The sequence below is a fragment of the Cnephaeus nilssonii genome, assembly GCF_951640355.1.
Source record: "Cnephaeus nilssonii genome assembly, chromosome: 4".
Lineage (NCBI taxonomy): Eukaryota > Metazoa > Chordata > Mammalia > Chiroptera > Vespertilionidae > Cnephaeus > Cnephaeus nilssonii.
This window is the reverse complement of record NC_137075.1, coordinates 3,558,163-3,571,589: the sequence shown is the minus strand read 5'-3', so window position 1 is coordinate 3,571,589 and position 13,427 is coordinate 3,558,163.

The window sequence follows — 13,427 nt, the reverse complement described above, 5'->3', positions numbered from 1 at the left end:
ATCAGGTGGGTTCTAGACTTATTGGGGTGATCACCTGGTAAGTTATATAATGTCTAATCACTATATTATACACCTGAACCTAATGTAATACTGTATGTCAATGGTAATTGAAAAATAAAAAAAAAACTTTTAAAAATTTACTTTCCCTCACCTCTCCCTCTCCCTCACCTCTCTCTCTCTGTGTTTCTCTCTCTCTCTCTCTCTCTCTCTCTCTCTCTCTCTCTCTCTCTCTCTCATTTTAATGAACTAAATTCATACTTTACTCAGATTTCCTTAATTTTTACCCAATGTCCTTTTCTGTTCCAGGATCCCACCAAGAGTATAACACATTACATTAAATTATCATGTTGCTTTAGCCGCCGCCCCCCCCCCCCCCCCCCGCCCCCCAGGTTTTGATGTTTCTCAGACAATCCTTGTTTTTGATGACCTGGACAGTTTTCAGGAGTACTGGTCAGGTATTTTGTGGGATGTCCCACTGTTGGAATTTTTCTGTTGTTTCTCTCATGGTAAGGCTGAGGTTATGGGTTATTGGTAGGAAGACCACAGAAGTAAAGTGTCATTTTCACCACATCATGTCTAGGGTACATACTGTCAACCTGACTTAGGACGGTTGATGTTGGCCTTGATCAGATGGTGGAAGTGGTGTTTACCACCTCCTCCACGGTGAGGTGACGCCTTTCTCCCCTTTCCGTTCTGTGCTCTTTGGCAGGAAGTCACTATGCATAGCCCACACCTGAGGAGTGGGGACTTCTATTCCCCTCCCTGGAGGACGGAGTCATTTGGATTTCTATGTGAGAGACTAACTCATTATTTTTAAGATTTTCTTAAGACTTTTTAATTCAATTACAAGATACAAAAAATGCAGATATGTGCACAGTTTGATGAATTTTGACAGTTTTAACAAAGCCATGTAACCAGCCTCAGATCAAGATTCAGAACATTGCCAGCACCCTAGAGATCCCTCATGTCCCCTCCTCCAGGGTAACCACGACCCCAACTTCTGAGAGCTTACACTAGTTTTGTTCTTTATATAAATGAAATCATGCTATGTGTACTTTTTTTGGCATGTATTTTAAAACATTAATAGATTTTGTTTTTACAGCAGTTTTAGGGTTAATGGAAAATTAAGTGGAAACTCCAGAGAGCTTCCATATATCTCCATTCCCAGCATGGTTTCCCCTAGTATTAACATCTTATATTAGGGCAGTGGTCGGCAAACTCATTAATCAACAGAGCCAAATATCAACAGTACAACGATTGAAATTTCTTTTGAGAGCCAAATTTTTTAAACTTAAACTTCTTCTAACGCCACTTCTTCAAAATAAACTTGCCCAGGCTGTGGTATTTTGTGGAAGAGCCACACTCAAGGGGCCAAAGAGCCACATGTGGCTCGCGAGCCGCGGTTTGCCGACCACTGGGCTAGCCAATCCCTAACCCAAACTCTAATCCAGATGGAGGGCCCCTTGAGGACAGAAGCTGAGACGCATTCCTCTCAGCCCAGACCTGATAGAGAGGAAGGACATTCGTGCTGTGGGAAGTGTAGGTGAATAATCAGAGCTGCGAGTCTCACAATCTATTAGGTAGGGACCTGGAACTTCCGTCCTGGACTTCCAATCACGTACTGCCTGTGTCAACCAGAGGTCCCCACCACTACAGCCTCAATATGACCAAATGGTTCATTTCATTTTCTTGCTCAAACATCTTCCCTCTGGGTCATCACTCGAGCCAGAAACTTGGGAATCCTCGAAGATTGCTTCTCTGTCACCTCCCACCAAATTCTCGATTCTGCCTCCTAAATACTTCCTGAGTCTGACCCTTTCTCTCCATCACTGTGGCACTCGGCTTCACAGATTCTCACTTCCCACCTGGACTTTTTTTTTTTTAAATATGTTTTATTGATTTTTTACAGAGAGGAAGAGAGAGGGATAGAGAGTTAGAAACATCGCTGAGAGAGAAACATCGATCAGCTGCCTCCTGCACACCCCTTACTGGGGATGCGCCCGCAACCAAGGCACATGCCCCTGACCAGAATCGAACCTGGGACCCTTGAGTCCGCAGGCCGACGCTCTATCCACTGAGCCAAACCGGTTCCGGCCCACCTGGACTTTTGCAGGAACCTCCTACTTGGTCTCACTGCCTCTAGACAAGTGTTGTCCAATAGAACTTTCTGTAATGGTGGAAATGTTCTATGTTTGTGCTACCTGTGGTTGTTGAATGAAATGTGGCAAGTATAAGTGACATACTAAATTTTTAATTCTATTTCATTTTAAATTTCAGTAGTTTCTTGTGGCTACTGGCTACTGATTGGCCAGCATAGCTCTAGGAGCCCTTCCTACCTCATCCCTCTCTAAACCATGCTCCACACTGCCACCCAAGTGAACTTTCTGAAATTGCATTCAAAACCAAGTTCAAACTCCTAAACTCAGCATGTGAGCCATTTTTTACTCTTCCCTCCCTTTCATGCATCTTTCCACCCATCAGAGGGAATATCGTTTTTTAAAAATTTTTAAATCTTTATTGTTCAGATTATTACAGTTGTTCCTCTTCCCCCCCCCCCCCATAGCTCCCCTCCACCCGGTTCCCACCCCACCCCATGCCCTTATCCCCCCCCCCCCGCACTGTCCTCATCCATAGGTGTATGATTTTTGTCCAGTCTCTTCCCGCACCCCCACACCCCTTTCCCCTCGAGGATTGTCAGTCCACTCCCTTTCTATGCCCCTGATTCTATTATATTCACCAGTTTATTCTGTTCATCAGATTATTTATTCACTTGATTTTTAGATTCACTTGTTGATAAATATGTATTTGTTGTTCATAATTTTTATCTTTACCTTTTTCTTCTTCTTCCTCTTCTTAAATAATACCTTTCAGCATTTCATATAATACTGGTTTGGTGGTGATGAACTCCTTTAGCTTTTTCTTATCTGTGAAGCTCTTTATCTGACCTTCAATTCTGAATGATAACTTTGCTGGGTAGAGTAATCTTGGTTGTAGGTTCTTGCTATTCATCACTTTGAATATTTCTTGCCACTCCCGTCTGGCCTGCATAGTTTCTGTTGAGAAATCAGCTGACAATCGTATGGGTGCTCCCTTGTAGGTAACTAACTGTTTTTCTCTTGCTGCTTTTAATATTCTGTCTTTGTCGTTTGCTCTTGGCATTTTAATTATGATGTGTCTTGGTGTGTTCCTCTTTGGATTCCTTTTGTTTGGAGTTCTGTGTGTTTCCTGGACTTGTAAGTCTATTTCTTTCACCAGGTGGGAGAAGTTTTCAGTCATTATTTCTTCAAATAGGTTTTCAGTATCTTGCTCTCTCTCTTCTTCTGGCACCCCCATAATTCAGATGTTGGTATGCTTGAAGTTGTCCCAGAGGCTCCTTACACTATCTTCAAATTTTTGGATTCTTTTTTCTTTTTGCTTTTCCAGTTGGGTGTTTTTGCTTCTTTGTATTTCAAATCTTTGACTTGATTCTTGGGATCCTCTAGTCTGCTGTTGGATCTCTGTATATTATTCTTTATTTCAGTCAGTGTATGCTTAATTTCTAGTTGGTCCTTTTTCATATCCTCGAGGGTCTCACTAAATTTATTGGCATTTTCTAGAAAATTCTTGAAAAACCTTATAACCGTGGTTTTGAACTCTATATCCAGTCATTTGCTTTCCTCCATTTCTTTCATTTGTGGCCTGTTTCTTTGTCTCCACATTTTCGCTGCTTCCCTGAGTTGATAGAGTGGCTTTGTGTGCTAGGTGTCCTATAGGGCCCAGTGGCTCAGCCTCCCCAGTTACCTGAGGTGGACACTCTTGGTGCACCCCTTTGTGGGCTGTGTGCACAGTCTTGTTGTAGTTAAGCCTTGATGGTTGTTGGTATCACTGGGAGGAATTTACCTCCAGGCCAATTGGTTGTGAGGATCAGCTGTGTCTATGATGGGAGAACTTCTGTGCTGGAGACACCCTTATGGGGCAAGACTTGCTTCAGTGGGGCTTTGGTGCTCACTGAGTCTGCCCACTGAGTGTGTCCCTTATGGATCTGAGGAGTTGTAATCTGGATGGTCCTACTCTGACCCCTGGGTACACTGGCTCTTGGATGTCCAAGGATGTGCTAATTTAGCCTCTGCCTGAGGCCACCCAGCAGGAGCTACGGAGAGATCTGTAGATTCCTCTTCTTTGTTTGGGTTTTGGAGGTGCCCAGATGAGGCCCAGCTGTGAAGCAATGCAAGCTGCTATGAGGCCTTGGGCCTTCTTTTGGATGTTCTGGGTCTTTCTGACTCAGCTGCAGTTTGTTAGGTAAGTTTAGTTTTCTTTTTAAAAAAATATATTTCTTTATTGAGTTCAGAGAGGAAGGGAGAGGGATAGAGAGATAGAAACATCAATGATGAGAATCATTGTTCGGCTTCCTCCTGCACGCCCCCTATTGGGGATCGAGCCCGCAACCCGGGCATGTGCCGTTGGCCAGAATCGAACCTGGGACCCTTCAGTCCGCAAGCCGACGCTCTATCCACTGAGCCAAACCGGCTAGGGCAGTAAGTTTAGTTTTTAAAGGACCAGGCCATTCATATGCAAAAGCCTCTACACACAGCTTGGATGGGGCGGAGTCTCAGGGTGGAGCAACCAGCAATGGCTTCCCGTCAGCCTTGCCCTAAGAGGCCCCCCAGGTCTCAGTGTCCCGTGGTACTCACTGCAAGCACCTCTAAGAGAAAGCCGCCCTCGAGTTCCGCCCGATGCCAAACAGTCCAGTTTCTCCCTGTATGAGTCTGGGTCCCCAGAGTCTCGCCTGGAACTTGAGTTCAGAGCAGTTGGGAGCTTGTATCTCACTGCGGATTGAAAAAGCCAGCCCTCTGCACACACGCCTCCGTACCTCTGCACTTCCACAGCTCCTCTGAGTCTCAGTGTGCTTTTCTCTTTCCTTCTAGTTGTAGAGTTTCCACTCAGCCAGCCTTCCTGTGGTTCTGGATGATGTCCGTTTTGTCTTTTAGTTATAGTTTTGAAGTGGTTGTGCGAGGCAGCAAGTTCAGGTGTTTACCTATGCCGCCATCTTGGTTTCTCCGGTAACCTCTCCTGGAGGCGGAGTGGGGGGCGGCAGCAGCAGCAGACACTTTGAGCCCGACTTCTCCAGAGGGAATATCTTATAATTCTTCCAGTTTTCTGCCTTTGTGCATTCATACATGCTGTTCCCACAACCACTTCTTCCCCATCCAACAAACACCCTGAAGGAAATACATTGCTTCCAGGTTAGAAAAGCTAATTCATACTATAGTACGATGCATTAATGACAAACATTCTCATCTGTCCATTAAAGTAGATCCTCCAAAAGTCAGCTCCAAGCCCATCTCCTCTGGAGTGTCCTGACCCCTACTCTGGTTCAGATCCTCTTCCTTTGGGCATAGCTCTCTCATGGCACTCACACCACAGTGCCATATTGCTTTGTTTTTATCCCCACTGTTCTCAGAGGAAACTTACAGCAGTGATTAAGACAGGCCTTGCTTTCAGGGAGGAGACTTACAACCAGCAGGCAGGCAGATGGATGAGGTAATGGCAGACCCAGGTTGTGCTGATAATCCTCTACTCCCCCTGCTTCTCTGCCCTGCTCTGTGCACTGAGAGGCTGAACTCTGCAAACTGTGTCAAGGGGCTCCCCCACACTTTGGCTTCTTGTTGCACTCAGTAAGTGGACAGCATTGGCATGCGATGGAAGTAGGGGAGGAGAGTAAGGGGGGGTATTTTTTCTTTAGAGCCTCCCTGAGCAGTCCCCATGGGAAGCCACAGCTCCTGCAGGGCAGCGCTCCTCTTCCCACAGTTTCTCTCTCTGGGTTCCGGAACAGCTTCTTCCTCTTACCCCTTCAAGCCAAGGCGTTGGGGGCTCCTTCCTGTTACTAATCATATGGTGCCACACTATCCTGTCTTGGTTTCTCTATACCTTGACCACACCTTTTAAATAGTCCCCTTATTAAACTCTCCTCGATGACCAGTTTGAATGGGACCTGTTTCTTGCAAGGACACTGAATACAATAAACTGGTTCTTTGCAAATTTCTGCTCCATCATCATTGGAAGGTCAGCCTTTCTCCCAGGCTGGCTCTCTTATGGCTACTGCAGTTTCAGCCATCACATCCAGACATGTCAAAGGCCAGAGGAGCAAGAGTGCATCCCTTGCAATGTATCTGTGAGAAAACCTTTCCTAAAAGCTATCCCACCACATTTCTCCTACATATCATTGGTCAGAATCATGTCACAGATCCAAGTTCAATCCAAACACCTACAAGGCAACTGAGGCCACAATGACTGGTTCAGACCAGCCAGGACCCACTGCCTGAGTCTGAGGGTTTGAGGACAACCTCTGCACAAACCACATAGCTCTAGAAAGGAATATGGAGGATACCTGGATAAAATGGAAGCGGGGAGAGTGTTGGGAAGAAGGAAAAATCAAGGTGAGGAGATGGCTACTGGATGCCTACAAGTGGTGGAACAGTTGGGAGAGGGTCCCTAAGTTGGTTGAGTGGCCCGTCACTGGTTGGTGGGACAGCCAGGCTGTGTCCTGATAGGTCTAAATGACACCACCTCCTTGGCAGAGACTGGGGAAGCACATCCAGGAGCATTTGGCTGACAAAGTAGGTTCCTCAGAAACCCTGATTTGATGAGAGTTCAAGAACATTCACTACCAGCAAACCTCTGTGTTTAATATACAAAAGGGCACCTCTAACTTGGAACATTAGCATGGCCTTGAGCTTGCCCTTTAGGAGGCCCACATGTCCTGCTTTTACAACACACTGGCCTGGAAAACATTTCCCCAGCAATAAGGCACTGCCAACCTGAGCACAGTTAATCAAGTTCTGATATATAATATGGGTTTAAATCAATCAATTTGATAGTATTGAAGGAAGAGGAGAAAAAAGGAAAAAGAAGGTCTACCTTCATCTCTACTACCCTCCATCTAGAGCCAGCCCAGAACCTGTGGGCCACTCTTCTCCCTTCTCTGGGAAGTGTTCCAGTCTGTATCTTTGCAGCCCTTCCCACCCACCAACCCATGGAGGTCTCCTGTCTCAATCCTGCAGAGCCCTCTCTGCTGAGAGTATTTATAAAACCTGTTGTTTACTGATATTGTTGTGGCCAGATTGTGGAGAGAGGAGCTGTAGCCTGTTGAGAGAAACCAGGAGGCTTTGGAATTGAAAGAGGTTGTGAATTTCTGGTGATTATGACCATGTGTTCAGCAGTGAGGCCTAGCTCGGATGCTGATCCTGGATAGCAATGAAGGTAGTATAAGGTAGGATGCCTAAGCTGGGCCAGGTTGTGATGAGCTTCTTAAAATAGGACTATGTCTGTCTCCCAGCAGCAAAATGACACTCACTCACCTAGCAGATGCCGAAGAAAATATCTGGGCTGACCCAACTTGGACACAGAATTTCACCAAGCCTCTACCATGTCAAACCTGGTGTATTTTCCTATTTGGGGGTTTGACATGTTTCCATTCATTTATTTAACAAATATTCATTTAGCATCCACAAAGTGCCAGCTTGCTATTGATAAAGGATTGATAAAAACAGGCAAAAGTCCCTGCTCGGCTGGAGCTTACATTCTAGTTGTGGGATATAGACCATACACAATATGAAAGAGTAAAATACATAGTATGTCTGAAGTTTGTAAGTGCTACAAATAAACATCAAGTTAAGGAAAGGGATAGAGACGATGAGTCAGGGTAACAGTTTTACATAGAATGGTTAAGGAAGGAATATTGAAAAGGTACTATCTGAGGAAGCAAGACATGAGGATTTGGGGATAGTTTGCAGGTGGAGGGAACAGCAAGTGCAAATGCCCTGAGGCAGAGTGCTAGATGTCTTCTACTTGCCTCTCCAGACTCGCTCTCTACCCCTCTACTCTCAGTCCTGGAGGACTGACTTCTCCTCCTCCTCCTCCTCCTCCTCCTCCTCCTCCTCCTCCTCCTCCTCCTCCTCCTCCTTCTTCTCCTTCTTTTTAACAGTAATTTTAAAAAAATATGTTTTTATTGATTTTTTTTTAGAGAGAAGAAAAGAGAGGGGGAGAGAGATAGAAACATGGAAGAGAGAGAAACATTAACATCAATCTTGGCTGCCTCCTGCCCGCCCCCTGCTGGGGATTGAGCTTGCAACCCAGGCATGTGTCTTGACTGGGAATTGAACCAGAACCTCCTGGGGCATAGGTTGATGCTCAACCACTGAGCAACACTGGCTGGGCAGGATTGACTTCTTTGTATTATAGTAATGGGCTCCTTACCCCCTGGCTTCCAATTAGTTCTATCCATGGAAAGAAGGCACTAGTGGGACATCAGAGGGCATGAATAGAGTGAAGTCAGAGTAGGCTCTGCTCTCTCCTTGTAGGGTCTTTGTGTGCTAGCTGCCACTCTCTACTAAAGACCACAGCTACTCTCTATAGCCTCTCTGTGGCCATCTTCTCTGGGCTCTGCTTTCTATTCCTTCTTCTTATCAGATCTAGCCCTGCTGTTGCTAACCCTGGGGTGAGGCATTGCCCCTTATTGGTTTCTCTAAAACTTTCCCTTATCTCTGTAAATGGTCCCTTTATTAAACTCTCCTTAATAACCCAGTTTGAGGGAGCCTTATGTTTCCTGTAGGAACTGACCCTGACAGAGGCAAGTAGGGATCTGCCTGGAGTATGTCAGGAACATCAAGGAGGTATTTGTGCCCGGAGAGGAGTGAACTGAGGAAGGGAGAGTAACAGGCAAGGAGGTCAGCGAGGTCTTGGGAGCCACATCTGGAAGGACCTTGCAGGCTATATTGTAAGGACTATTTCCTCATAAACTTCCTTCTGAAAATTTCAATTTGGTCCATACTGAACTTGGGAAAGGAATGGCATCTCTTTTTCAGAGAGGAGCTGGGACAGCAAATGGGGTACCAGGAGCTCGGTGACAGCTGCTTTCTTCCTGGGCGTCCCCTATCCAAGGAGCTCCCAGCAGACCGGGGTTGAGCTCTGCTTCCAGCACAGTCTCATCTGATAATCTCTGCTTCACGCGAGAGTTCTCTCCAGGCGATCACCAGCTGACAATGCTTCACCACCACCACGGGGTCTTCTGGAGGTAAATTCGCTTCCTACAAGGGTGTTGTTGGCATTTTTGGCAGACCAGTGGGAAGCAATCAAACAAGAGTAACTTCCTTCGTCTTCTGTCCAACTTCTATCCAACTTGTCCAGGTTTTCTTGGGGCTGCCTCAGAGAGCACTGTGAGGTAAGCTTCTCTGGCCTGCAGGTTTGGGTTATAATTCTTTCAGTTACAAGTCCTCAAATCCAACTCCTACTAAAAGAAGCAGAAAAAGAAGAGACAAAGAAGGAAAGGGCGGGGGATGAAGTAAGGGGGAGGTGGTGGTGATAGATTCATGTAACAGATATGCTCTGTGGGTGAACCTCATTGGCCTCAGAAATAACTGGATCGAGGTGCTCAATGTCAGCAATTCTTTCCCTCTCTCCACCTCCCCATTTTGCTTTCCTCTGACTGGGCTTCATTCTTTTTTTTTTTTTTAATTTCTTTATTGATTAAGGTGTCACATATTTGTCCTCATCCCCCCATTCCCATCCCACACCCCTCCCCTTGGATGCCCCAACCCTCTGTTGAACTTAAGCATTGGTTAGGCTCATATGCATGCACACAAGACCTTTGGTTGAACTCTCCCCCCTCCCCTCACCCTCCCCTATCCTCCCTCTGAGGCCCGATAGTCCGATCGATGCCTCCTTGTTTCTGGTTCTGTTCTTGTTCATCAGTCTATGTTGTTCATCATTTCCCCTAGATGAGCGAAATCATGTGTCCCTAGAGATATACTTATAAGAATTGAATGTGCGACGAGCAATAATAGTTATGCTGACAGGCAAATGAATCAGTCTGTAGTGAGTTTCTTTCTGGACCAACAGTTCTTTTGAGACCCAATATCAATGTCCACCAGTTCCCTATGAGTACATGTCGGCACTGACCCCTCAGCTCTGGATGGTGGACAAATGGTGGTAATGCAGGTCCGACTCCCTCTGGTTTGGTCTCGGCCGGACCCAGGGGCACTGCTTCACCCGGATCCAGGGGCCCACGGCCTCACCCGGACCCGGGGCCAGGCTCACCCGGATCCAGAGGCCCACGGCCTCACCCGGACCCGGGGCCAGGCTCACCCGGATCCAGGGGCCCACGGCCTCACCCGGACCCGGGGCCAGGATCACCCGGATCCAGGGGCCCACGGCCTCACCCGGACCCGGGGCCAGGATCACCCGGATCCAGGGGCCCACGGCCTCACCCGGACCCGGGACCCAGGCTCACCCGGATCCAGGGGCCCACGGCCTCACCCGGACCCGGGACCCAGGCTCACCCGGATCCAGGGGCCCACGGCCTCACCCGGACCCGAGGCCAGGCTCACCCGGATCCAGGGGCCCACGGCCTCACCCGGACCCGGGGCCAGGCTCGCCCGGATCCAGGGGCCCACGGCCTCACCCGGACCCGGGACCCAGGCTCACCCGGATCCAGGGACCCAGGCTCACCCGGATCCAGGGGCCCACAGCCTCACCCAGACCCGGGGCCAGGCTCACCCGGATCCAGGGGCCCACGGCCTCACCCGGACCCGGGGCCAGGCTCACCCGGATCCAGGGGCCCACGGCCTCACCCGGACCCGGGGCCAGGCTCGCCCGGATCCAGGGGCCCACGGCCTCACCTGGACCCGGGACCCAGGCTCACCCGGATCCAGGGACCCAGGCTCACCCGGATCCAGGGGCCCACAGCCTCACCCAGACCCGGGGCCAGGCTCACCCGGATCCAGGGGCCCACGGCCTCACCCGGACCCGGGGCCAGGCTCACCCGGATCCAGGGGCCCGCGGCCTCACCCGAACCCGGGGCCAGGCTCACCCGGATCCAGGGGCCCGCGGCCTCACCCGGACCCGGGGGCCAGGCTCACCCGGATCCAGGGGCCCGCGGCCTCACCCGGACCCGGGGCCAGGCTCACCCGGATCCAGGGGCCCGCGGCCTCACCCGGACCCGGGGCCAGGCTCACCCGGATCCAGGGGCCCGCGGCCTCACCCGGACCCGGGACCCAGGCTCACCCGGATCCAGGGGCCCGCGGCCTCACCCGGACCCGGGGCCAGGCTCACCCGGATCCAGGGGCCCGCGGCCTCACCCGGACCCGGGACCCAGGCTCACCCGGATCCAGGGGCCCGCGGCCTCACCCGGACCCGGGACCCAGGCTCACCCGGATCCAGGGGCCCGCGGCCTCACCCGGACCCGGGACCCAGGCTCGCCCGGATCCAGGGGCCCACGGCCTCACCCGGACCCGAGGCCAGGCTCGCCCGGATCCAGGGGCCCACGGCCTCACCCGGACCCGGGGCCAGGCTCGCCCGGATCCAGGGGCCCACGGCCTCACCCGGACCCGGGACCCAGGCTCACCCGGATCCAGGGACCCAGGCTCACCCGGATCCAGGGGCCCGCGGCCTCACCCGGACCCGGGGCCAGGCTCACCCGGATCCAGGGGCCCGCGGCCTCACCCGGACCCGGGGCCAGGCTCACCCGGATCCAGGGCCCCGCGGCCTCACCCGGACCCGGGACCCAGGCTCACCCGGATCCAGGGGCCCGCGGCCTCACCCGGACCCGGGACCCAGGCTCACCCGGATCCAGGGGCCCGCGGCCTCGCCCGGACCCGGGACCCAGGCTCACCCGGATCCAGGGGCCCGCGGCCTCGCCCGGACCCGGGACCCAGGCTCACCCGGATCCAGGGGCCCGCGGCCTCGCCCGGACCCGGGACCCAGGCTCACCCGGATCCAGGGGCCCGCGGCCTCGCCCGGACCCGGGACCCAGGCTCACCCGGATCCAGGGGCCCGCGGCCTCGCCCGGACCCGGGACCCAGGCTCACCCGGATCCAGGGGCCCGCGGCCTCGCCCGGACCCGGGACCCAGGCTCACCCGGATCCAGGGGCCCGCGGCCTCGCCCGGACCCGGGACCCAGGCTCACCCGGATCCAGGGGCCCGCGGCCTCGCCCGGACCCGGGACCCAGGCTCACCCGGATCCAGGGGCCCGCGGCCTCGCCCGGACCCGGGACCCAGGCTCACCCGGATCCAGGGGCCCGCGGCCTCGCCCGGACCCGGGACCCAGGCTCACCCGGATCCAGGGGCCCGCGGCCTCGCCCGGACCCGGGACCCAGGCTCACCCGGATCCAGGGGCACACGGCCTCGCCCGGACCCAGGATTCAGCCTCACCCGGACCCAGGGGTGCATGGCCTCGCCCGGACCCAGGGGCACGTGGCCTCACCCGGACCCGGGGCCCAGCCTCACCCTGACCCAGTTCCCAGCCTCACCCGGACCCAGGGGCACGCGGCTTCACCCGGATCCAGGACCCAGTGGGGTTTCGTCTTCTTGATCCCAATTCCTGTTGGTCAATTCCCTCTCAGCAATTCCTTTGGCCATTTTCTCAGAGTTCCAGGGCAGCCACCGCAGAACTCGTTGGGCGGCGGGCTCGGCGAAGCTCCAGTGTGCCCGGTGCGCGGCGGCGGGCTGCTCCGGGGTGGCTGCGTCGGCCCTTGGGTCTGCAGCGGTGGCCGGTCGCCGAGCGTGCGCACCTGGCCGCTTCCGGGGCGTTGAAATTCTTGAAGGACTCGGAGGTCAGCAAGCGCGTAGTCTCCCGCCCCATGTCTCCCAGGGGCTCGTCTGTCCGTGCTCGGCAGCGAGTGAAGCCTTCCCCTCAGCCGGAGACCGCTGGGGGAACTGCGCCGAGCAGGTTCCAGGCCGCCATTGTGTCGCCTGAGCCGTAGTTTTTAAAGTGTGGTCTTTGGGTCACCGGCATCAGCTTCATCCCGCGTACCCCTCTCTTTTATTCTAGTTGTATAGCATCCGCTCAGTTAGCCCTCCGGTGGTTCTGGATGGTGTCTGCTCTGCTCTCCCGTCGTAGTCTCAAAACCGTTGTGGTAGGCAGCAATCAGGCTTCTGCCCTATGCCTCCATCTTGGTCCTTGTTTGTATAGTTAAGTCTTGATTGTTGTTGGTGTCACTGGGAGGAATTGTCCTCCAGGCCTATTGGCCGTGCGGGCCCTCTGTGTCTATAACGGAAGAGTTGCTGTGCGGGAGACACGCCTATGTGCCGGGTCTTGGTGCCACAGGGCTTCGGCGCTCACTGCGTCTGCCTCTTGAATGTGTCCCTTATGGGAGTGGTCGAAATCTGGAGTCATCTCACACCGACCACTAGATGCCCTCGTTTCTGGGTCTCCAATGGAGTGTAGGTCAGCTACTGCCTGTGGCCCCTCAGCAGGAATTACAGCATCCCTTATATTCGTGACCTGTTTCGGTGTCTTCCCCTTTTGGCTGCCTCCCTATCGCTCAGCTTCCCCAATCTCCCTAGGTGGTCGCTCTTGATACCCCCCTTTGTGGGCCGAGTGCAAAGTCTTGGTGTTGTTAAGCCTTGATTGCTGTTGGTACACTGGGAGGATGTGACCTCCAGTCCAATTG